This window comes from Chiloscyllium plagiosum, unplaced genomic scaffold, assembly GCF_037043375.1.
Source record: "Chiloscyllium plagiosum isolate Xiang-an unplaced genomic scaffold, Cpla_swu_hap1 HiC_scaffold_2, whole genome shotgun sequence".
Lineage (NCBI taxonomy): Eukaryota > Metazoa > Chordata > Chondrichthyes > Orectolobiformes > Hemiscylliidae > Chiloscyllium > Chiloscyllium plagiosum.
This window is the reverse complement of record NW_028270140.1, coordinates 158,050,034-158,075,043: the sequence shown is the minus strand read 5'-3', so window position 1 is coordinate 158,075,043 and position 25,010 is coordinate 158,050,034. Positions and strand designations below refer to the sequence as shown.

Here is a 25,010-nt window from a genome sequence, read left to right as displayed (position 1 = left end):
TCCCTGTCCTGGGAGTGTTTGATGGTGAAAGTGTAGAGAGAGCTTTACTCTGTATCTAACCCCGTGCTGTCCCTGTCCTGGGAGTGTTTGATGGGGGGACAGTGTAGAGGAAGATTTACTCTGTATATAACCCTGTGCTGTCCCTGTCCGGGGAGTGTTTGGTGGGGAACAGTGTAGAGAGAGCTTTATTCTGTATCTGACTCCATGCTGTCCCAGTCCTGGGAGTATTTGATGGGGGACAGTGTAGAGGGAGCTTTACTCTGTATCGAACTCCAAGCTGTCCCTGCCCTGGGAGAGTTTGATGGGGAATACGTAGAGAGAGCTTTACTCTGTATCTAACCTGTGGTGTCCCAGTCCTGGGAGTGTTTGATGGGGACAGTGCAGAGAGAGCTTTACTCTGTATCTGACCCCGTGCTGTCCCTGTCCTGGGAGTATTTGATGGGGGACAGTGTAGAGGGAGATTTGCTGTGTATCTAACCCTGTGCTGTCCCTGTCCTGGGAGTGTTTGATGGGGACAGTGTAGAGGGAGCTTGAATCTGTATCTAACTCCGTGCTGTCCCTGTCCTGGGAATGTTTCATGGGGACAGTGTAGAGTGAGCTTTACTCTGTATCTAACCCCACACTGTTCAAGTCCTTGGGATGTTTGATGGGGGACAGTGTAGAGTGAGCTTTACTCTGTATCTAACAATGTACTGTCCCTGTCCTGGGAGTGTTTGATGGGGACAGTGTAGAGGGAGCTTTACTCTGTATCTAACCCCATGCTGTCCCTGTCCTGGGAGTGTTTGATGGGGACAGTGTAGAGGGAGCTTGAATCTGTATCTAATCCTGTGCTGTCCCAGTCCTGGGATGTGTTTGATGGGGAAAGTGTAGAGTGTGCTTTACTCAGTATCTAACACTGTGCTGTCCCGTTCCTGGGAGTGTTTGATCGGGGACAGTGTAGAGGAAGCTTTACTCTGTATGTAACCCCGTGCTCTCCCTGTCCTGGGATGTGTTTGATGGGGAAAGTGTAGAGAGAGCTTGACTCAGTATCTAACCCTGTGCTGTCCCGTTCCTCGGAGTGTTTGATCGGGGACAGTGTATCGGGAGCTTTACTCTGTATCTAACCCCAAGCTGTCCCTGTCCCGTGAGTGTTTGGTGGGGAACAGTGTAGAGTGAGCTTTACTCTGTATCTGACCCTGTGCTGTCTCAGTCTTGTGAGTGTTTCATGGGGACAGTGTAGAGTGAGCTTTACTCTGTATCTAACCCTTGCTGTCCCTGTCCTGGGAGTGTTTAATAGGGACAGTGTAGAGGGAGATTTACTCTGTACCTAACCCTGTGCTGTCCCTGTCCTGGGAGTGTTTGATGGGGACAGTGTAGAGGGAACTTTACTCTGTATCTAACCCCACACTGTTCCTGTCTTGGGAGTGTTTGATGGCAGGACAGTGTAGGGGGAGCTTTACTCTGTGTCCATCCCTGTGCCGTCCCTGTCCCTGGCAGTGTTTGATGGGGACAGTTTGGAGGGGGCTTTACTCAGTATCTGACCCTGTGCTGTCCCTGTCCTGGGAGTGTTTGATAGGGGACAGTGTAGAGGGAACTTTACTCTGTAACTAACTCTGTACTGTCCCTGTCCTGGAAGTGTTTAATGGTGACACTGTGGAGGGAGCTTAACTCTGTATCTAACCCTCGGCTGTCCCTGTCCTGGGAGTGTTTGATGGGGGACAGTGTAGAGGGGGCTTTACTCAGTATCTAACACCGTGCTCTCCCAGTCCTGGGAGTGTTTAATGGTGACACTGTAGAGGGAACTTAACTCTGTATCTGACCCGATGCTGTCCCTGTCCTGGGAGTGTTTGATGGGGACAGTGTAGAGGGAGCTTTACTCTGTATCTAACCCCGTGCTGTCCCTGTCCTGGGATGTGTTTGATGGGGAAAGTGTAGAGTGAGCTTGACTCAGTATCTAACCCTGTGCTGTCCCGTTCCTCGGAGTGTTTGATCGGGGACAGTGTATCGGGAGCTTTACTCTGTATCTAACCCCAAGCTGTCCCTGTCCTGGGAGTATTTGATGGGGGACAGCGGAGAGGGGGCTTTACTCTGTATCCAACCCCGTGCTGTCCCTGTCCTGGGAATGTTTCATGGGGACAGTGTAGAGTGAGCTTTACTCTGTATCTAACCCCACACTGTTCAAGTCCTTGGGATGTTTGATGGGGACAGAGTAGAGGGAGCTTTACTCTGTATCTAACCCTGTGCTGTCTCTGTCCTGGGAGTGTTTGATGGGGAAAGTGTAGAGTGAGCTTTACTCTGTATCTAACCCCGTGCTGTCCCTGTCCTGGGAGTGTTTGATGGGGACAGTGTAGAGGGAGCTTTACTCTGTATCTAACCCTGTGCTGTCTCTGTCCTGGGAAGTGTTTGATGGGGACAGTGTAGAGGGAGCTTTACTCTGTATCTAACCCCGTGCTGTCCCTGTCCTGGGAGTGTTTGATGGGGACAGTGTAGAGGGAGCTTTACTCTGTATCTAACCCCGTGCTGTCTCTGTCTTGGAAGTGTTTGATGGGGACCAGTGTAGATGGAGCTTAACACTGTATCTAACCCTGTGCTGTCTCTGTCTTGGAAGTGTTTGATGGGGACAGTGTAGAGGGAGCTTTACTCTGTATCCAACCCCGTGCTGTCTCTGTCTTGGAAGTGTTTGATGGGGACAGTGTAGATGGAGCTTAACACTGTATCTAACCCTGTGCTGTCTCTGTCTTGGAAGTGTTTGATGGGGACAGTGTAGAGGGAGCTTTACTCTGTATCTAACCCCGTGCTGTCCCTGTCCTGGGAGTGTTTGATGGGGACAGTGTAGAGGGAGCTTGAATCTGTATCTCACCCTGTGCTGTCCCTGTCCTGGGAGTGTTTCATGGGGACAGTGTAGAGTGAGATTTACTCTGTATCTAACCCCGTGCTGTCCCTGTCCTGGGAGTGTTTCATGGGGACAGTGTAGAGTGAGATTTACTCTGTATCTAACCCCGTGCTGTCCCTGTCCTGGGAGTGTTTCATGGGGACAGTGTAGAGTGAGATTTACTCTGTATCTAACCCTATGCTGTCCCTGTCCTGGGAGTGTTTGATAGGGACAGTGTAGAGGTAGATTTACTCTGTATCTAACACTGTGCTGTCCCTGTCCTGGGAGTGTTTGATGGGGGACAGTGTAGAGAGAGCTTTACTCTGTATCTAACATCAAGCTGTCCCTGTCCTCGGAGTGTTTGATGGGACAGTGTGGAGGGAGCTTTACTCTGTATCTAACCCTGTGCTGTCCCTGTCCTGGGAGTGTTTGATGGGGACAGTGTAGACGGAGCTTTACTCTGTATCTTACCCTGTGCTGCCCCTGTCCTAGAAGTTTAGATTAGATTACTAGATTAGATTAGATTAAATTAGATTACATTATAGTGTGGAAACAGGCCATTCGGCCCAACAAGTCCACACCGACCCGCCGAAGCGCAACCCACCCATCCCCCTACATTTACCCCTTACCTAACACTACGGGCAATTTAGCCTGGCCGATTCACCTAACCTGCACATCTTTGGACTGTGGGAGGAAACCGTAGCACCCGGAGGAAACCCACGCAGACACGGGGAGAATGTGCAAACTCCACACACTCAGTCACCTGAGGCAGGAATTGTAGAGGGAACTTGGGAGTGTTTGATGGGGACAGTGTAGAGTGAGATTTACTCTGTATCTAACCCTATGCTGTCCCTGTCCTGGGAGTGTTTGATAGGGACAGTGTAGAGGGAGATTTACTCTGTATCTAACACTGTGCTGTCCCTGTCCTGGGAGTGTTTGATGGGGGACAGTGTAGAGAGAGCTTTACTCTGTATCTAACATCAAGCTGTCCCTGTCCTCGGAGTGTTTGATGGGACAGTGTGGGGGGAGCTTTACTCTGTATCTAACCCTGTGCTGTCCCTGTCCTGGGAGTGTTTGGTGGGGACAGTGTAGACGGAGCTTTACTCTGTATCTAACCCTGTGCTGTCCCTGTCCTGGGAGTGTTTGATGGGGACAGTGTAGAGTGAGCTTTACTCTGTATCTAACCCCGTGCTGTCTCTGTCCTGGGAGTGTTTGATGTGGGGACAGAGTAGAGGGAGCTTTATTCTGTATCTAACCCCACACTGTTCCAGTCCTGGGAATGTTTGATGGGGGACAGTGTGGAGGGAGATTTACTCTGTATCTAACCCCACACTGTCCCTGTCCTGGGAGTGTTTGATGGGGGACAGTGTAGAGGGAGACTTACTCTGTATCTAACCCCACACTGTCCCTGTCCTGGGAGTGTTTGATGGGGGACAGTGTAGAGGTAACTTTACTCTGTATCTAACCCTGTGCTGTCCCTGTCCTAGGAGTGTTTGATGGGGACAGTGTAGAGAGAGCTTTACTCTGTATCTAACCCTGTGCTGTCCCTGTCCTGGGAGTGTTTGATGGTGAAAGTGTAGAGAGAGCTTTACTCTGTATCTAACCCCGTGCTGTCCCTGTCCTGGGAGTGTTTGATGGGGGGACAGTGTAGAGGAAGATTTACTCTGTATATAACCCTGTGCTGTCCCTGTCCGGGGAGTGTTTGGTGGGGAACAGTGTAGAGAGAGCTTTATTCTGTATCTGACTCCATGCTGTCCCAGTCCTGGGAGTATTTGATGGGGGACAGTGTAGAGGGAGCTTTACTCTGTATCGAACTCCAAGCTGTCCCTGCCCTGGGAGAGTTTGATGGGGAATACGTAGAGAGAGCTTTACTCTGTATCTAACCTGTGGTGTCCCAGTCCTGGGAGTGTTTGATGGGGACAGTGTAGAGAGAGCTTTACTCTGTATCTGACCCCGTGCTGTCCCTGTCCTGGGAGTATTTGATGGGGGACAGTGTAGAGGGAGATTTGCTGTGTATCTAACCCTGTGCCATCCCTGTCCCTGGGAGTGTTTGATGGGGACAGTGTAGAGGAAGCTTTACTCTGTATCTAACTCCGTGCTGTCCCTGTCCTGGGAATGTTTCATGGGGACAGTGTAGAGTGAGCTTTACTCTGTATCTAACCCCACACTGTTCAAGTCCTTGGGATGTTTGATGGGGGACAGTGTAGAGTGAGCTTTACTCTGTATCTAACAATGTACTGTCCCTGTCCTGGGAGTGTTTGATGGGGACAGTGTAGAGGGAGCTTTACTCTGTATCTAACCCCATGCTGTCCCTGTCCTGGGAGTGTTTGATGGGGACAGTGTAGAGGGAGCTTGAATCTGTATCTAATCCTGTGCTGTCCCAGTCCTGGGATGTGTTTGATGGGGAAAGTGTAGAGTGTGCTTTACTCAGTATCTAACACTGTGCTGTCCCGTTCCTGGGAGTGTTTGATCGGGGACAGTGTAGAGGAAGCTTTACTCTGTATGTAACCCCGTGCTCTCCCTGTCCTGGGATGTGTTTGATGGGGAAAGTGTAGAGAGAGCTTGACTCAGTATCTAACCCTGTGCTGTCCCGTTCCTCGGAGTGTTTGATCGGGGACAGTGTATCGGGAGCTTTACTCTGTATCTAACCCCAAGCTGTCCCTGTCCCGTGAGTGTTTGGTGGGGAACAGTGTAGAGTGAGCTTTACTCTGTATCTGACCCTGTGCTGTCTCAGTCTTGTGAGTGTTTCATGGGGACAGTGTAGAGTGAGCTTTACTCTGTATCTAACCCTTGCTGTCCCTGTCCTGGGAGTGTTTAATAGGGACAGTGTAGAGGGAGATTTACTCTGTACCTAACCCTGTGCTGTCCCTGTCCTGGGAGTGTTTGATGGGGACAGTGTAGAGGGAACTTTACTCTGTATCTAACCCCACACTGTTCCTGTCTTGGGAGTGTTTGATGGCAGGACAGTGTAGGGGGAGCTTTACTCTGTGTCCATCCCTGTGCCGTCCCTGTCCCTGGCAGTGTTTGATGGGGACAGTTTGGAGGGGGCTTTACTCAGTATCTGACCCTGTGCTGTCCCTGTCCTGGGAGTGTTTGATAGGGGACAGTGTAGAGGGAACTTTACTCTGTAACTAACTCTGTACTGTCCCTGTCCTGGAAGTGTTTAATGGTGACACTGTGGAGGGAGCTTAACTCTGTATCTAACCCTCGGCTGTCCCTGTCCTGGGAGTGTTTGATGGGGGACAGTGTAGAGGGGGCTTTACTCAGTATCTAACACCGTGCTCTCCCAGTCCTGGGAGTGTTTAATGGTGACACTGTAGAGGGAACTTAACTCTGTATCTAACCCGATGCTGTCCCTGTCCTGGGAGTGTTTGACGGCGACAGTGTAGAGGGAGATTTACTCTGTATCTAACCCTGTGCTGTCCCTGTCCTGGGAGTGTTTGATGTGGGCAGTGTAGAGGGAGCTTTACTCTGTATCTAACTCGTGCTGTCCCTGTCCTGGGAGTGTTTAATGGTGACACTGTAGAGGGAACTTAACTCTGTATCTGACCCGATGCTGTCCCTGTCCTGGGAGTGTTTGATGGGGACAGTGTAGAGGGAGCTTTACTCTGTATCTAACCCCGTGCTGTCCCTGTCCTGGGATGTGTTTGATGGGGAAAGTGTAGAGTGAGCTTGACTCAGTATCTAACCCTGTGCTGTCCCGTTCCTCGGAGTGTTTGATCGGGGACAGTGTATCGGGAGCTTTACTCTGTATCTAACCCCAAGCTGTCCCTGTCCTGGGAGTGTTTGGTGGGGAACAGTGTAGAGATGAGTTTATTCTGTATCTGACTCCATGCTGCCCCTGTCCTGGGAGTGTTTGATGGGGGACAGTGTACAGGAAGCTTTACTCTGTATCTAATCCCACACTGTTCCTGTCCTGGAAGTGTTTGATGGGAACAGTGTAGAGTGAGCTTTACTCTGTACCTAACCCCGTGCTGTTCCTGTCCTGGGAGTGTTTGATGGGGACAGTGTAGAGAGAGCTTTACTCTGTACCTAACCCCGTGCTGTCCCTGTCCTGGGGGTGTTTGATGGGGACAGTGTAGAGGGAGATTTACTCTGTATCTAACCATGTGCTGTCCCTGTCCTGGGAGTGTTTGATGGGGACCACGTAGAGGAAGCTTTACTCTGTATCTTACTCCATGCTGTCCCTGTCCTGGGAGTATTTGGTGGGAGACAGTATAGAGGGAGCTTTACTCTGTATCTAACCCCACACTGTTCCAGTCCTGGGGATGTTTGATGGGGGACAGTGTAGAGAGAGCTTTACTCTGTATCTGACCCCGTGCTGTCCCTGTCCTGGGAGTGTTTGATGGGGACAGTGTAGAGAGAGCTTTACTCTGTATCTGACCCCGTGCTGTCCCTGTCCTGGGAGTGTTTGATGGGGGACAGTGTAGAGAGAGCTTTACTCTGTATCTGACCCCGTGCTGTCCCTGTCCTGGGAGTGTTTCATGGGGACAGTGTAGAGTGAGCTTTACTCAGTATCTAACCCCGTGCTGTCTCTGCCCTGGGAGTGTTTGATGGAGACAGAGTAGAGGAAGCTTTACTCTGTATCTAACCCCGTGCTGTCCCTGTCCCGGGAGTGTTTGATGGGGGATAATGTAGAGAGAGATTTACTCTGTATCTAACCCTGTGCTGTCTCTGTCTTGGAAGTGTTTGATTGGGACAGTGTAGAGAGAGCTTTACTCTGTCTCTAACCCCGTGCTGTCCCTGTCCTGGGAGTGTTTGATGGGGACAGTGTGGAGAGAGCTTTATTCTGCATCTTACCCTGTGTTGTCCATGTCCTGGGGGTATTTGGTGGGAGACAGTATAGAGGGAGCTTTACTCTGTATCTAACCCCACACTGTTCCAGTCCTTGGAATGTTTGATGGGGGACAGTGTAGAGTGAGCTTTACTCTGTATCTGACCCTGTGCTGTCTCAGTCTTGTGAGTGTTTCATGGGGACAGTGTAGAGTGAGCTTTACTCTGTATCTAACCCTTGCTGTCCCTGTCCTGGGAGTGTTTAATAGGGACAGTGTAGAGTGAGCTTTACTCTGTATCTAACCCCACACTGTCCTTGTCCTGGGAGTGTTTGATGGGGACAGTGTAGAGGGAGATTTACTCTGTACCTAACCCTGTGCTGTCCCTGTCCTGGGAGTGTTTGATGGCAGGACAGTGTAGGGGGAGCTTTACTCTGTGTCCATCCCTGTGCCGTCCCTGTCCCTGGCAGTGTTTGATGGGGACAGTTTGGAGGGGGCTTTACTCAGTATCTGACCCTGTGCTGTCCCTGTCCTGGGAGTGTTTGATGGGGACAGTGTAGAGGGAACTTTACTCTGTAACTAACTCTGTACTGTCCCTCTCCTGGAAGTGTTTAATGGTGACACTGTGGAGGGAGCTTAACTCTGCATCTAACCCTCGGCTGTCCCTGTCCTGGGAGTGTTTGATGGGGGGACAGTGTAGAGGGGGCTTTACTCAGTATCTAACACCGTGCTCTCCCAGTCCTGGGAGTGTTTGATGGGGACACTGTAGAGGGAACTTAACTCTGTATCTAACCCGATGCTGTCCCTGTCCTGGGAGTGTTTGACGGCGACAGTGTAGAGGGAGATTTACTCTGTATCTAACCCTGTGCTGTCCCTGTCCTGGGAGTGTTTAATGGTGACACTGTAGAGGGAACTTAACTCTGTATCTGACCCGATGCTGTCCCTGTCCTGGGAGTGTTTGATGGGGACAGTGTAGAGGGAGCTTTACTCTGTATCTAAGCCTGTGCTGTCCCTGTCCTAGGAGTGTTTGATAGGGACAGTGTAGAGGGAGATTTACTCTGTACCTAACCCTGTGCTGTCCCTGTCCTGGCAGTGTTTGATGGGGACAGTGTAGAGTGAGCTTTACTCTGTATCTAACCCTGTGCTGTCCCTGTCGTGGGAGTGTTTGATGGGGACAGTGTAGATGGAGATTTACTCTGTATCTAACCCAGTGCTGTCCCTGTCCTGGGAGTGTTTGATGGGGACAGTGTAGAGGGAACTTTACTCTGTATCTAACCCCACACTGTTCCTGCCCTGGAGTGTTTGATTGGGACAGTGTAGAGTGAGCTTTACTCTGTATCTAACCCTGTGCTGTCCCTGTCCTGGGAGTGTTTGATGGGGACAGTGTAGAGTGAGCTTTACTCTGTATCTAACCCTGTGCTGTCCCTGTCCTGGGAGTGTTTGATGGGGACAGTGTAGATGGAGATTTACTCTGTATCTAACCCTGTGCTGTCCCTGTCCTGGGAGTGTTTGATGGGGACAGTGTAGAGTGAGCTTTACTCTGTATCTAACCCTGTGCTGTCCCTGTCCTGGGAGTGTTTGATGGGGACAGTGTAGATGGAGATTTACTCTGTATCTAACTCCGTGCTGTCCCTGTCCTGGGAGTGTTTGATGGGGACCAGTGTAGATGGAGCTTAACACTGTATCTAACCCTGTGCTGTCTCTGTCTTGGAAGTGTTTGATGGGGACAGTGTAGAGGGAGCTTTACTCTGTATCCAACCCCGTGCTGTCTCTGTCTTGGAAGTGTTTGATGGGGACAGTGTAGATGGAGCTTAACACTGTATCTAACCCTGTGCTGTCTCTGTCTTGGAAGTGTTTGATGTGGACAGTGTAGAGGGAGCTTTACTCTGTATCTAACCCCGTGCTGTCCCTGTCCTGGGAGTGTTTGATGGGGACAGTGTAGAGGGAGCTTGAATCTGTATCTCACCCTGTGCTGTCCTTGCCCTGGGAGTGTTTGATGGGGACAGTGTAGAGGGAACTTTACTCTGTACCTAACTCTGTACTGTCCCTGTCCTGGAAGTGTTTAATGGTGACACTGTAGAGGGAGCTTAACTCTGTATCTAACCCCGTGCTGTCCCTGTCCTGGGAGTGTTTGATGGGGACAGTGTAGAGGGAGATTTACTCTGTACCTAACCCTGTGCTGTCCCTGTCCTGGGAGTGTTTCATGGGGACAGTGTAGAGTGAGATTTACTCTGTATCTAACCCCGTGCTGTCCCTGTCCTGGGAGTGTTTGATGGGGACAGTGTAGAGGGAGATTTACTCTGTACCTAACCCTGTGCTGTCCCTGTCCTGGGAGTGTTTCATGGGGACAGTGTAGAGTGAGATTTACTCTGTATCTAACCCCGTGCTGCCCCTGTCCTGGGAGTGTTTCATGGGGACAGTGTAGAGTGAGATTTACTCTGTATCTAACCCTATGCTGTCCCTGTCCTGGGAGTGTTTGATAGGGACAGTGTAGAGGGAGATTTACTCTGTATCTAACACTGTGCTGTCCCTGTCCTGGGAGTGTTTGATGGGGGACAGTGTAGAGAGAGCTTTACTCTGTATCTAACATCAAGCTGTCCCTGTCCTCGGAGTGTTTGATGGGACAGTGTGGAGGGAGCTTTACTCTGTATCTAACCCTGTGCTGTCCCTGTCCTGGGAGTGTTTGATGGGGACAGTGTAGACGGAGCTTTACTCTGTATCTTACCCTGTGCTGCCCCTGTCCTAGAAGTTTAGATTAGATTACTAGATTAGATTAGATTAAATTAGATTACATTATAGTGTGGAAACAGGCCATTCGGCCCAACAAGTCCACACCGACCCGCCGAAGCGCAACCCACCCATCCCCCTACATTTACCCCTTACCTAACACTACGGGCAATTTAGCCTGGCCGATTCACCTAACCTGCACATCTTTGGACTGTGGGAGGAAACCGTAGCACCCGGAGGAAACCCACGCAGACACGGGGAGAATGTGCAAACTCCACACAGTCAGTCACCTGAGGCAGGAATTGTAGAGGGAACTTGGGAGTGTTTGATGGGGACAGTGTAGAGTGAGATTTACTCTGTATCTAACCCTATGCTGTCCCTGTCCTGGGAGTGTTTGATAGGGACAGTGTAGAGGGAGATTTACTCTGTATCTAACACTGTGCTGTCCCTGTCCTGGGAGTGTTTGATGGGGGACAGTGTAGAGAGAGCTTTACTCTGTATCTAACATCAAGCTGTCCCTGTCCTCGGAGTGTTTGATGGGACAGTGTGGAGGGAGCTTTACTCTGTATCTAACCCTGTGCTGTCCCTGTCCTGGGAGTGTTTGATGGGGACAGTGTAGACGGAGCTTTACTCTGTATCTAACCCTGTGCTGTCCCTGTCCTGGGAGTGTTTGATGGGGACAGTGTAGAGTGAGCTTTACTCTGTATCTAACCCCGTGCTGTCTCTGTCCTGGGAGTGTTTGATGTGGGGACAGAGTAGAGGGAGCTTTATTCTGTATCTAACCCCACACTGTTCCAGTCCTGGGAATGTTTGATGGGGGACAGTGTGGAGGGAGATTTACTCTGTATCTAACCCCACACTGTCCCTGTCCTGGGAGTGTTTGATGGGGGACAGTGTAGAGGGAGACTTACTCTGTATCTAACCCCACACTGTCCCTGTCCTGGGAGTGTTTGATGGGGGACAGTGTAGAGGTAACTTTACTCTGTATCTAACCCTGTGCTGTCCCTGTCCTAGGAGTGTTTGATGGGGACAGTGTAGAGAGAGCTTTACTCTGTATCTAACCCTGTGCTGTCCCTGTCCTGGGAGTGTTTGATGGTGAAAGTGTAGAGAGAGCTTTACTCTGTATCTAACCCCGTGCTGTCCCTGTCCTGGGAGTGTTTGATGGGGGGACAGTGTAGAGGAAGATTTACTCTGTATATAACCCTGTGCTGTCCCTGTCCGGGGAGTGTTTGGTGGGGAACAGTGTAGAGAGAGCTTTATTCTGTATCTGACTCCATGCTGTCCCAGTCCTGGGAGTATTTGATGGGGGACAGTGTAGAGGGAGCTTTACTCTGTATCGAACTCCAAGCTGTCCCTGCCCTGGGAGAGTTTGATGGGGAATACGTAGAGAGAGCTTTACTCTGTATCTAACCTGTGGTGTCCCAGTCCTGGGAGTGTTTGATGGGGACAGTGTAGAGAGAGCTTTACTCTGTATCTGACCCCGTGCTGTCCCTGTCCTGGGAGTATTTGATGGGGGACAGTGTAGAGGGAGATTTGCTGTGTATCTAACCCTGTGCCATCCCTGTCCCTGGGAGTGTTTGATGGGGACAGTGTAGAGGAAGCTTTACTCTGTATCTAACTCCGTGCTGTCCCTGTCCTGGGAATGTTTCATGGGGACAGTGTAGAGTGAGCTTTACTCTGTATCTAACCCCACACTGTTCAAGTCCTTGGGATGTTTGATGGGGGACAGTGTAGAGTGAGCTTTACTCTGTATCTAACAATGTACTGTCCCTGTCCTGGGAGTGTTTGATGGGGACAGTGTAGAGGGAGCTTTACTCTGTATCTAACCCCATGCTGTCCCTGTCCTGGGAGTGTTTGATGGGGACAGTGTAGAGGGAGCTTGAATCTGTATCTAATCCTGTGCTGTCCCAGTCCTGGGATGTGTTTGATGGGGAAAGTGTAGAGTGTGCTTTACTCAGTATCTAACACTGTGCTGTCCCGTTCCTGGGAGTGTTTGATCGGGGACAGTGTAGAGGAAGCTTTACTCTGTATGTAACCCCGTGCTCTCCCTGTCCTGGGATGTGTTTGATGGGGAAAGTGTAGAGAGAGCTTGACTCAGTATCTAACCCTGTGCTGTCCCGTTCCTCGGAGTGTTTGATCGGGGACAGTGTATCGGGAGCTTTACTCTGTATCTAACCCCAAGCTGTCCCTGTCCCGTGAGTGTTTGGTGGGGAACAGTGTAGAGTGAGCTTTACTCTGTATCTGACCCTGTGCTGTCTCAGTCTTGTGAGTGTTTCATGGGGACAGTGTAGAGTGAGCTTTACTCTGTATCTAACCCTTGCTGTCCCTGTCCTGGGAGTGTTTAATAGGGACAGTGTAGAGGGAGATTTACTCTGTACCTAACCCTGTGCTGTCCCTGTCCTGGGAGTGTTTGATGGGGACAGTGTAGAGGGAACTTTACTCTGTATCTAACCCCACACTGTTCCTGTCTTGGGAGTGTTTGATGGCAGGACAGTGTTGGGGGAGCTTTACTCTGTGTCCATCCCTGTGCCGTCCCTGTCCCTGGCAGTGTTTGATGGGGACAGTTTGGAGGGGGCTTTACTCAGTATCTGACCCTGTGCTGTCCCTGTCCTGGGAGTGTTTGATAGGGGACAGTGTAGAGGGAACTTTACTCTGTAACTAACTCTGTACTGTCCCTGTCCTGGAAGTGTTTAATGGTGACACTGTGGAGGGAGCTTAACTCTGTATCTAACCCTCGGCTGTCCCTGTCCTGGGAGTGTTTGATGGGGGACAGTGTAGAGGGGGCTTTACTCAGTATCTAACACCGTGCTCTCCCAGTCCTGGGAGTGTTTAATGGTGACACTGTAGAGGGAACTTAACTCTGTATCTAACCCGATGCTGTCCCTGTCCTGGGAGTGTTTGACGGCGACAGTGTAGAGGGAGATTTACTCTGTATCTAACCCTGTGCTGTCCCTGTCCTGGGAGTGTTTGATGTGGGCAGTGTAGAGGGAGCTTTACTCTGTATCTAACTCGTGCTGTCCCTGTCCTGGGAGTGTTTAATGGTGACACTGTAGAGGGAACTTAACTCTGTATCTGACCCGATGCTGTCCCTGTCCTGGGAGTGTTTGATGGGGACAGTGTAGAGGGAGCTTTACTCTGTATCTAACCCCGTGCTGTCCCTGTCCTGGGATGTGTTTGATGGGGAAAGTGTAGAGTGAGCTTGACTCAGTATCTAACCCTGTGCTGTCCCGTTCCTCGGAGTGTTTGATCGGGGACAGTGTATCGGGAGCTTTACTCTGTATCTAACCCCAAGCTGTCCCTGTCCTGGGAGTGTTTGGTGGGGAACAGTGTAGAGATGAGCTTTATTCTGTATCTGACTCCATGCTGCCCCTGTCCTGGGAGTGTTTGATGGGGGACAGTGTACAGGAAGCTTTACTCTGTATCTAATCCCACACTGTTCCTGTCCTGGAAGTGTTTGATGGGAACAGTGTAGAGTGAGCTTTACTCTGTACCTAACCCCGTGCTGTTCCTGTCCTGGGAGTGTTTGATGGGGACAGTGTAGAGAGAGCTTTACTCTGTACCTAACCCCGTGCTGTCCCTGTCCTGGGGGTGTTTGATGGGGACAGTGTAGAGGGAGATTTACTCTGTATCTAACCATGTGCTGTCCCTGTCCTGGGAGTGTTTGATGGGGACCACGTAGAGGAAGCTTTACTCTGTATCTTACTCCATGCTGTCCCTGTCCTGGGAGTATTTGGTGGGAGACAGTATAGAGGGAGCTTTACTCTGTATCTAACCCCACACTGTTCCAGTCCTGGGGATGTTTGATGGGGGACAGTGTAGAGAGAGCTTTACTCTGTATCTGACCCCGCGCTGTCCCTGTCCTGGGAGTGTTTGATGGGGACAGTGTAGAGAGAGCTTTACTCTGTATCTGACCCCGTGCTGTCCCTGTCCTGGAAGTGTTTGATGGGGGACAGTGTAGAGAGAGCTTTACTCTGTATCTGACCCCGTGCTGTCCCTGTCCTGGGAGTGTTTCATGGGGACAGTGTAGAGTGAGCTTTACTCAGTATCTAACCCCGTGCTGTCTCTGCCCTGGGAGTGTTTGATGGGGACAGAGTAGAGGAAGCTTTACTCTGTATCTAACCCCGTGCTGTCCCTGTCCCGGGAGTGTTTGATGGGGGATAATGTAGAGAGAGATTTACTCTGTATCTAACCCTGTGCTGTCTCTGTCTTGGAAGTGTTTGATTGGGACAGTGTAGAGAGAGCTTTACTCTGTCTCTAACCCCGTGCTGTCCCTGTCCTGGGAGTGTTTGATGGGGACAGTGTGGAGAGAGCTTTATTCTGCATCTTACCCTGTGTTGTCCATGTCCTGGGGGTATTTGGTGGGAGACAGTATAGAGGGAGCTTTACTCTGTATCTAACCCCACACTGTTCCAGTCCTTGGAATGTTTGATGGGGGACAGTGTAGAGTGAGCTTTACTCTGTATCTGACCCTGTGCTGTCTCAGTCTTGTGAGTGTTTCATGGGGACAGTGTAGAGTGAGCTTTACTCTGTATCTAACCCTTGCTGTCCCTGTCCTGGGAGTGTTTAATAGGGACAGTGTAGAGTGAGCTTTACTCTGTATCTAACCCCACACTGTCCTTGTCCTGGGAGTGTTTGATGGGGACAGTGTAGAGGGAGATTTACTCTGTACCTAACCCTGTGCTGTCCCTGTCCTGGGAGTGTTTGATGGCAGGACAGTGTAGGGGGAGCTTTACTCTGTGTCCATCCCTGTGCCGTCCCTGTCCCTGGCAGTGTTTGATGGGGACAGTTTGGAGGGGGCTTTACTCAGTATCTGACCCTGTGCTGTCCCTGTCCTGGGAGTGTTTGATGGGGACAGTGTAGAGGGAACTTTACTCTGTAACTAACTCTGTACTGTCCCTCTCCTGGAAGTGTTTAATGGTGACACTGTGGAGGGAGCTTAACTCTGCATCTAACCCTCGGCTGTCCCTGTCCTGGGAGTGTTTGATGGGGGGACAGTGTAGAGGGGGCTTTACTCAGTATCTAACACCGTGCTCTCCCAGTCCTGGGAGTGTTTGATGGGGACACTGTAGAGGGAACTTAACTCTGTATCTAACCCGATGCTGTCCCTGTCCTGGGAGTGTTTGACGGCGACAGTGTAGAGGGAGATTTACTCTGTATCTAACCCTGTGCTGTCCCTGTCCTGGGAGTGTTTAATGGTGACACTGTAGAGGGAACTTAACTCTGTATCTGACCCGATGCTGTCCCTGTCCTGGGAGTGTTTGATGGGGACAGTGTAGAGGGAGCTTTACTCTGTATCTAAGCCTGTGCTGTCCCTGTCCTAGGAGTGTTTGATAGGGACAGTGTAGAGGGAGATTTACTCTGTACCTAACCCTGTGCTGTCCCTGTCCTGGCAGTGTTTGATGGGGACAGTGTAGAGTGAGCTTTACTCTGTATCTAACCCCACACTGTTCCTGCCCTGGAGTGTTTGATTGGGACAGTGTAGAGTGAGCTTTACTCTGTATCTAACCCTGTGCTGTCCCTGTCCTGGGAGTGTTTGATGGGGACAGTGTAGAGTGAGCTTTACTCTGTATCTAACCCTGTGCTGTCCCTGTCCTGGGAGTGTTTGATGGGGACAGTGTAGATGGAGATTTACTCTGTATCTAACCCTGTGCTGTCCCTGTCCTGGGAGTGTTTGATGGGGACAGTGTAGAGTGAGCTTTACTCTGTATCTAACCCTGTGCTGTCCCTGTCCTGGGAGTGTTTGATGGGGACAGTGTAGATGGAGATTTACTCTGTATCTAACCCTGTGCTGTCCCTGTCCTGGGAGTGTTTGATGGGGGGACAGTGTAGAGTGAGCTTTACTCTGTATCTAACCCTGTGCTGTCTCTATCCTGGGAGTGTTTGATGGGACTGTGTAGAGAGAGCTTTACTCTGTATCTAACTCCGTGCTGTCCCTGTCCTGGGAGTGTTTGATGGGGACAGTGTAGATGGAGCTTTACTCTGTATCTAACCCTGTGCTGTCCCTGTCCTGGGAGTGTTTGATGGGGGGACAGTGTAGAGGGAGCTTTACTCTGTATCTAACCCTGTGCTGTCTCTATCCTGGGAGTGTTTGATGGGACAGTGTAGAGAGAGCTTTACTCTGTATCTGACCCCGTGCTGTCCCTGTCCTGGGAGTGTTTGATGGGGACAGTGTAGAGGGAGATTTACTCTGTACCTAACCCTGTGCTGTCCCTGTCCTGGGAGTGTTTGATGGCAGGACAGTGTAGGGGGAGCTTTACTCTGTGTCCATCCCTGTGCCGTCCCTGTCCCTGGCAGTGTTTGATGGGGACAGTTTGGAGGGGGCTTTACTCAGTATCTGACCCTGTGCTGTCCCTGTCCTGGGAGTGTTTGATGGGGACAGTGTAGAGGGAACTTTACTCTGTAACTAACTCTGTACTGTCCCTCTCCTGGAAGTGTTTAATGGTGACACTGTGGAGGGAGCTTAACTCTGCATCTAACCCTCGGCTGTCCCTGTCCTGGGAGTGTTTGATGGGGGGACAGTGTAGAGGGGGCTTTACTCAGTATCTAACACCGTGCTCTCCCAGTCCTGGGAGTGTTTGATGGGGACACTGTAGAGGGAACTTAACTCTGTATCTAACCCGATGCTGTCCCTGTCCTGGGAGTGTTTGACGGCGACAGTGTAGAGGGAGATTTACTCTGTATCTAACCCTGTGCTGTCCCTGTCCTGGGAGTGTTTAATGGTGACACTGTAGAGGGAACTTAACTCTGTATCTGACCCGATGCTGTCCCTGTCCTGGGAGTGTTTGATGGGGACAGTGTAGAGGGAGCTTTACTCTGTATCTAAGCCTGTGCTGTCCCTGTCCTAGGAGTGTTTGATAGGGACAGTGTAGAGGGAGATTTACTCTGTACCTAACCCTGTGCTGTCCCTGTCCTGGCAGTGTTTGATGGGGACAGTGTAGAGTGAGCTTTACTCTGTATCTAACCCCACACTGTTCCTGCCCTGGAGTGTTTGATTGGGACAGTGTAGAGTGAGCTTTACTCTGTATCTAACCCTGTGCTGTCCCTGTCCTGGGAGTGTTTGATGGGGACAGTGTAGAGTGAGCTTTACTCTGTATCTAACCCTGTGCTGTCCCTGTCCTGGGAGTGTTTGATGGGGACAGTGTAGATGGAGATTTACTCTGTATCTAACCCTGTGCTGTCCCTGTCCTGGGAGTGTTTGATGGGGACAGTGTAGAGTGAGCTTTACTCTGTATCTAACCCTGTGCTGTCCCTGTCCTGGGAGTGTTTGATGGGGACAGTGTAGATGGAGATTTACTCTGTATCTAACCCTGTGCTGTCCCTGTCCTGGGAGTGTTTGATGGGGGGACAGTGTAGAGTGAGCTTTACTCTGTATCTAACCCTGTGCTGTCTCTATCCTGGGAGTGTTTGATGGGACTGTGTAGAGAGAGCTTTACTCTGTATCTAACTCCGTGCTGTCCCTGTCCTGGGAGTGTTTGATGGGGACAGTGTAGATGGAGCTTTACTCTGTATCTAACCCTGTGCTGTCCCTGTCCTGGGAGTGTTTGATGGGGGGACAGTGTAGAGGGAGCTTTACTCTGTATCTAACCCTGTGCTGTCTCTATCCTGGGAGTGTTTGATGGGACAGTGTAGAGAGAGCTTTACTCTGTATCTGACCCCGTGCTGTCCCTGTCCTGGGAGTGTTTCATGGGGACAGTGTGGAGTGAGCTTTACTCTGTATCTGACCCCGTGCTGTCCCTGTCCTGGGAGTGTTTCATGGGGACAGTGTAGAGTGAGCTTTACTCTGTATCTAACCCCGTGCTGTCTCTGTCCTGGGAGTGTTTGATGGGGGGACAGTGTAGAGGGAGCTTTACTCTGTATCTAACCCTGTGCTGTCTCTATCCTGGGAGTGTTTGATGGGACTGTGTCGAGAGAGCTTTACTCTGTATCTAACTCCGTGCTGTCCCTGTCCTGGGAGTGTTTGATGGGGACAGTGCAGAGGGAGCTTTACTCTGTATCTAACCCTGTGCTGTCCCTGTCCTGGAAGTATTTGGTTCAGAAGTGTAGAGGGAGCTTTGCTCTGTATCTAACTCCGTGCTGTTTCTGTCCTGGGAGTGTTTGATGGGGGATAATGTACAGAGAGATTTACTCTGAATCTAACCCTGTGCTGTCCCTGTCCTGGGAGTGTTTGATGGGGACAGTGGAGAGAGAGTTTTACTCTGTATTTTACTCCATGCTGTCCCTATCCTGGGAGTATTTGGTGGGAGACAGTATAGAGGGAGCTTTTCTCTGTATCTAACCCCACACTGTTCCAGTCCTGGGGATGTTTGATGGGAGACAGTGTAGAGAGAGCTTTACTCTGTATCTAACCCCGTGCTGTCCCTGTCCTGGGAGTATTTGATGGGGGACAGCGGAGAGGGGGCTTTACTCTGTATCCAACCCCGTGCTGTCCCTGTCCTGGGAATGTTTCATGGGGACAGTGTAGAGTGAGCTTTACTCTGTATCTAACCCCACACTGTTCAAGTCCTTGGGATGTTTGATGGGGACAGAGTAGAGGGAGCTTTACTCTGTATCTAACCCTGTGCTGTCTCTGTCCTGGGAGTGTTTGATGGGGAAAGTGTAGAGTGAGCTTTACTCTGTATCTAACCCCGTGCTGTCCCTGTCCTGGGAGTGTTTGATGGGGACAGTGTAGAGGGAGCTTTACTCTGTATCTAACCCTGTGCTGTCTCTGTCCTGGGAAGTGTTTGATGGGGACAGTGTAGAGGGAGCTTTACTCTGTATCTAACCCCGTGCTGTCCCTGTCCTGGGAGTGTTTGATGGGGACAGTGTAGAGGGAGCTTTACTCTGTATCTAACCCCGTGCTGTCTCTGTCTTGGAAGTGTTTGATGGGGACCAGTGTAGATGGAGCTTAACACTGTATCTAACCCTGTGCTGTCTCTGTCTTGGAAGTGTTTGATGGGGACAGTGTAGAGGGAGCTTTACTCTGTATCCAACCCCGTGCTGTCTCTGTCTTGGAAGTGTTTGATGGGGACAGTGTAGATGGAGCTTAACACTGTATCTAACCCTGTGCTGTCTCTGTCTTGGAAGTGTTTGATGGGGACAGTGTAGAGGGAGCTTTACTCAGTATCTAACCCTGTGCTGTCTCTGTCCTGGGAAGTGTTTGATGGGGACAGTGTAGAGGGAGCTTTACTCTGTATCTAACCCCGTGCTGTCCCTGTCCTGGGAGTGTTTGATGGGGACAGTGTAGAGGGAGCTTGAATCTGTATCTCACCCTGTGCTGTCCCTGCCCTGGGAGTGTTTGATGGGGACAGTGTAGAGGGAACTTTACTCTGTACCTAACTCTGTACTGTCCCTGTCCTGGAAGTGTTTAATGGTGACACTGTAGAGGGAGCTTAACTCTGTATCTAACCCCGTGCTGTCCCTGTCCTGGGAGTGTTTGATGGGGACAGTGTAGAGGGAGATTTACTCTGTACCTAACCCTGTGCTGTCCCTGTCCTGGGAGTGTTTCATGGGGACAGTGTAGAGTGAGATTTACTCTGTATCTAACCCCGTGCTGTCCCTGTCCTGGGAGTGTTTGATGGGGACAGTGTAGAGGGAGATTTACTCTGTACCTAACCCTGTGCTGTCCCTGTCCTGGGAGTGTTTCATGGGGACAGTGTAGAGTGAGATTTACTCTGTATCTAACCCCGTGCTGCCCCTGTCCTGGGAGTGTTTCATGGGGACAGTGTAGAGTGAGATTTACTCTGTATCTAACCCTATGCTGTCCCTGTCCTGGGAGTGTTTGATGGGGACAGTGTAGAGAGAGCTTTACTCTGTATCTAACCCTGTGCTGTCCCTGTCCTCGGAGTGTTTGATGGGACAGTGTGGAGGGAGCTTTACTCTGTATCTAACCCTGTGCTGTCCCTGTCCTGGGAGTGTTTGATGGGGACAGTGTAGACGGAGCTTTACTCTGTATCTAACCCTGTGCTGTCCCTGTCCTGGGAGTGTTTGATGGGGACAGTGTAGAGTGAGCTTTACTCTGTATCTAACCCCGTGCTGTCTCTGTCCTGGGAGTGTTTGATGGGACTGTGTCGAGAGAGCTTTACTCTGTATCTAACCCTGTGCTGTCCCTGTCCTGGGAGTGTTTGATGGGGACAGTGTAGACGGAGCTTTACTCTGTATCTTACCCTGTGCTGCCCCTGTCCTAGAAGTTTAGATTAGATTACTAGATTAGATTAGATTAAATTAGATTACATTATAGTGTGGAAACAGGCCATTCGGCCCAACAAATCCACACCGACCCGCCGATGTGCAACCCACCCATCCCCCTACATTTACCCCTTACCTAACACTACGGGCAATTTAGCCTGGCCGATTCACCTAACCTGCACATCTTTGGACTGTGGGAGGAAACCGGAGCACCCGGAGGAAACCCACGCAGACACGGGGAGAATGTGCAAACTCCACACACTCAGTCACCTGAGGCAGGAATTGAACCCGGGTCTCTGGCGCTGTGAGGCAGCAGTGCTAACCACTGTGCCACCGTGCCGCTGTATCTAAGTGTTTGGTGGGGACCGTGTAGTGGGAGCTTTACTCTGTATCTAACCCCAAGCTGTCACTGTCCTAGGAGTGTTTGATGGGACTGTGTAGAGAGAGCTTTACTCTGTATCGAACTCCGTGCTGTCCCTGTCCTGGGAGTGTTTGATGGGGGACAGTGTAGAGGAAGCTTTACTCTGTATCTAACTCCGTGCTGTCCCTGTCCCGGGAGTGTTTGATGGGGACAGTGTAGAGAGAGCTTTACTCTGTATCTAACCCCGTGCTGCCCCTGTCCTGGGAGTGTTTGATGGGGACAGTGTAGAGGGAGATTTACTCTGTACCTAACCCTGTGCTGTCCCTGTCCTGGGAGTGTTTGACCGGGACAGTGTAGAGAGAGGTTTACTCAGTATCTAACCCTGTGCTGTCCCTGTCCTGGGATGTGTTTGATGGGGAAAGTGTAGAGAGAGCCTTACACAGTATCTAACCCTGTGCTGTCTCTGTCCTGGGAGTGTTTGATGGGGACAGTGTAGAGGGAGCTTTAATCTGTATCTAACCCCGTGCTGTCTCTGTCCTGGGAGTGTTTGATGGGGACAGTGTAGAGGGAGATTTACTCTGTATCTAACCCTGTGCTGTCTCTGTCCTGGGAGTGTTTGATGGGGACAGTGTAGAGGGAGCTTTAATCTGTATCTAACTCCATGCTGTGCCTGTCCTGGGAGTGTTTGATGGGGGACAGTGTAGAGAGAGCTTTACTCTGTATCTAACATCAAGCTGTCCCTGTCCTCGGAGTGTTTGATGGGACAGTGTGGAGGGAGCTTTACTCTGTATCTAATCCCGTGTTGTCCATGTCCTGGGAGTGTTTGATGGGGACAGTGTAGACGGAGCTTTACTCTGTAATTAACCCTATGCTGTCCCTGTCCTGGGAGTGTTTGATGGGGACAGTGTCGAGGGAGCTTTACTCTGTATCTAACCCTGTGCTGTCCCTGTCCTGGGAGTGTTTGATGGGGGACAGTGTAGAGGGAGATTTACTCTGTGTCTAACCCCGTGCTTTCTCAGTCCTGGAAGAGTTTGGTGGGGACTGTGTAGAGAGAGATTTACTCTGTATCTAACCCCGTGCTGTCCCTGCCCTGGGAGTGTTTGATGGGGACAGTGTAGAGGGAGCTTGAATCTGTATCTCACCCCGTGCTGTCCCTGTCCTGGGAGTGTTTGATGGGGACAGTGTAGTGGGAACTTTACTCTGTACCTAACTCTGTACTGTCCCTGTCCTGGAAGTGTTTAATGGTGACACTGTAGAGGGAGCTTAACTCTGTATCTAACCCCGTGCTGTCCCTGTCCTGGGAGAGTTTGATGGGGGACAGTGTAGAGTGAGATTTACTCTGTATCTAACCCCGTGCTGCCCCTGTCCTGGGAGTGTTTGATGGGGACAGTGTAGAGGGAGATTTACTCTGTATCTAACCCCGTGCTGTCCCTGTCCTGGGAGTGTTTGATGGGGACAGTGTAGAGTGAGATTTACTCTGTATCTAACCCCGTGCTGCCCCTGTCCTGGGAGTGTTTGATGGGGACAGTGTAGAGGGAGATTTACTCTTTATCTAACCCTGTGCTGTCCCTGTCCTGGGAGTGTTTGATGGGACAGTGTAGAGAGAGCTTTACTCTGTATCTAAACCCGTGCTGTCTCTGTCCTGGAAGTGTTTGGTGGGGGCAGTGTATAGGGAGCTTTACTCTGTATCTAACCTTGTGCTGTCTCTGTCCTGGAAGTTTAGATTAGATTACTAGATTAGATTAGATTAGATTAGATTACATTATAGTGTGGAAACAGGCCATTCGGCCCAACCATACCACACCGACCCGCCGAAGCGCAACCCACCCATACCCCTACATTTACCCCTTACCTAACACTATGGGCAATTTAGCAAGGCCAATTCACCTAACCTGCACATCTTTGGACTGTGGGAGGAAACCGGAGCACCCGGAGGAAACCCACGCAGTCACGGGGAGAATGTGCAAACTCCACACAGTCAGTCACCTGAGGCGGGAATTGAACCCGGGTCTCTGGCGATGTGAGGTAGCAGTGCTAACCACTGTGCCACCGTGCCGCTGTATCTAAGTGTTTGGTGGGGACCATGTAGTGGAAGCTTTACTCTTTATCTAACCCCAAGCTGTCACTGTCCTAGGAGTGTTTGATGGGGGGACAGTGTAGAGGAATCTTTACTCTGTATGTAACCCCGTGCTGTCCCTGTCCTGGGAGTGTTTGACCGGGACAGTGTAGAGAGAGCTTTACTCTGTGTCTAACCCCGTGCTGTCCCTGTCCTGGGAGTGTTTGATGGGGAAAGTGTAGAGGGAGATTTACTCTGTACCTAACCCTGTGCTGTCCCTGTCCTGGAAGTGTTTGATGGGGAAAGTGTAGAGAGAGCTTTACTCAGTATCTAACCCTGTGCTGTCCCTGTCCTGGGAGTGTTTGATGGGGACAGTGTAGAGAGAGCTTTACTCTGTATCTAACCCCGTGCTGTCCCTGTCCTGGGAGTGTTTGATGGGGACAGTGTAGAGGGAGCTTTACTCTGTACCTAACCCTGTGCTGTCCCTGCCCTGGGAGTGTTTGATGGTGTGGGGGGTCTGTGCAGTGGGAGGGAGTCTGTGCTGTTGTGTTATGTTTTTTTGCCTGGTAACTGTGGAGTGATTGCTGTAACCTGAACAGCTTGTATTTTTGATGCTGGGACAAGTATGAGAGCAGCTCCATTGTATCCCGCGTGGCATTACCATATAAATTAATTGGACATGAAATGGAATTGATTGGACTGTGGTTCCATCCATATTAATCTGAAGCAGTGAGGGGAATTGTAAGCAGGCACTGAGGCTTCATCACACTGAGACCCTCCTCCACAGGAGGGGGATGAGCTGTTACACTGTTTGCTGACTGCATTTCCAGCCTCCACCAGGGACAGAGAGAGGCAAATTCCCAGGGTATCAGACCGGAGATTGTTTGGGAATGTGCCTATTGTGGCTGTCCCTCATGAATAGTGAAGACATTACTGAGTACAGAGCTACACTAACACAGTTCATTCACTTATTTATTCCAGCTCCATTACAGTTGCTGCATTCCTTATATTTCATCTCATTTTAATAAAAACTGGACAGATCCAACCCAGCCCATTCCCACCCCATCAGTCTCCTCTCCATCCTCAGTAACGTGATGGAAGGGGTCAGGAACAGGGCTATCAAGCAGCACCTGCTCAGCAAGAACCTGCTCAGTGACCCCCAGTTTGGGTTCCCCCAGGGTCACACAGCTCCTGACCTCATTCCAGCCTTGGGTTAAACATGGACAAAAGAGCTGAATCCCAGAGGGGAGGGGAGAGGGACAGCCCTTGATATCAAGGCTGTATTCGACCGAATGTGGCATCCTGGCAAAATTGGGATCAATGGGTATCGGGGGCAAACTCTCCGCTGGTCAGAGCCATCCCTGACACAGAGGAAGGTGGAATGTAGAAGATCTCTGAGGGGGAAAGAGGCTATTCAGCCCTCATGTCCTTTTGGATTTGCTCACAGAATGTGGGCACCACTGGTTATCCCGAGATGCCCAGAGGGTATTTCAGAGTCCACAGCAATCCGTATATGGCGTGGATGTCTGAATGGATACCTATCTCTGTACGTAGATAGTTGTCTGATGTGTTTGTATACATGTGGCTTATCACACGTTACTGATGATCGAGAGGAGACTGATGGGATAGTAACTGGCCGGGTTGGATTTGTCCTGCTTTTTGTGTACAGGACATAACTGTACACAAACTGGGCAGTTTTCCACATTGTCGGGCAGATGCCAGTGCTGTAGCAGGACTGGAACAGCTTGGCATGGGGAGCAGGGAGTTCTGGAGCACAGGCCTTCCGTACTATGGCTGAAGGTTGGTATCTGTGATGCTGGGGACCGCTGGAGGAGGCTGAGATGGATCATGCACTCGGCATTTCTGACTGAAGGTTGATGCAAGTGCTTCAGCCTTACCTTTTGCCCTGATGTGCTGGGCTCTTCCATCATTGAGGGTGGGGATATTTGTGGAGCCTCCTCCTGCACTGAGTTGTTTAATTATCCACCACCATTCACCACTGGATATGGCAGGACTGCGGAGCTTAGATCTGACCCATTGGTTGTGGGATTGCTTGGTTCTGCCTATCACTTGCTGCTT

At 50.7% G+C, this 25,010-nt stretch overlaps 2 protein-coding genes across 2 annotated transcripts in view; one reads left to right on the top strand and one right to left on the bottom strand.

The window, feature by feature from the left end:
• Positions 1–25,010, top strand: part of plcxd3 (phosphatidylinositol-specific phospholipase C, X domain containing 3) — a 165,411-nt gene that overhangs the window by 80,748 nt on the left and 59,653 nt on the right. The window lies entirely within an intron of this gene.
• Positions 1–25,010, bottom strand: part of LOC148152039 (uncharacterized) — a 51,225-nt gene that overhangs the window by 25,228 nt on the left and 987 nt on the right. The window lies entirely within an intron of this gene.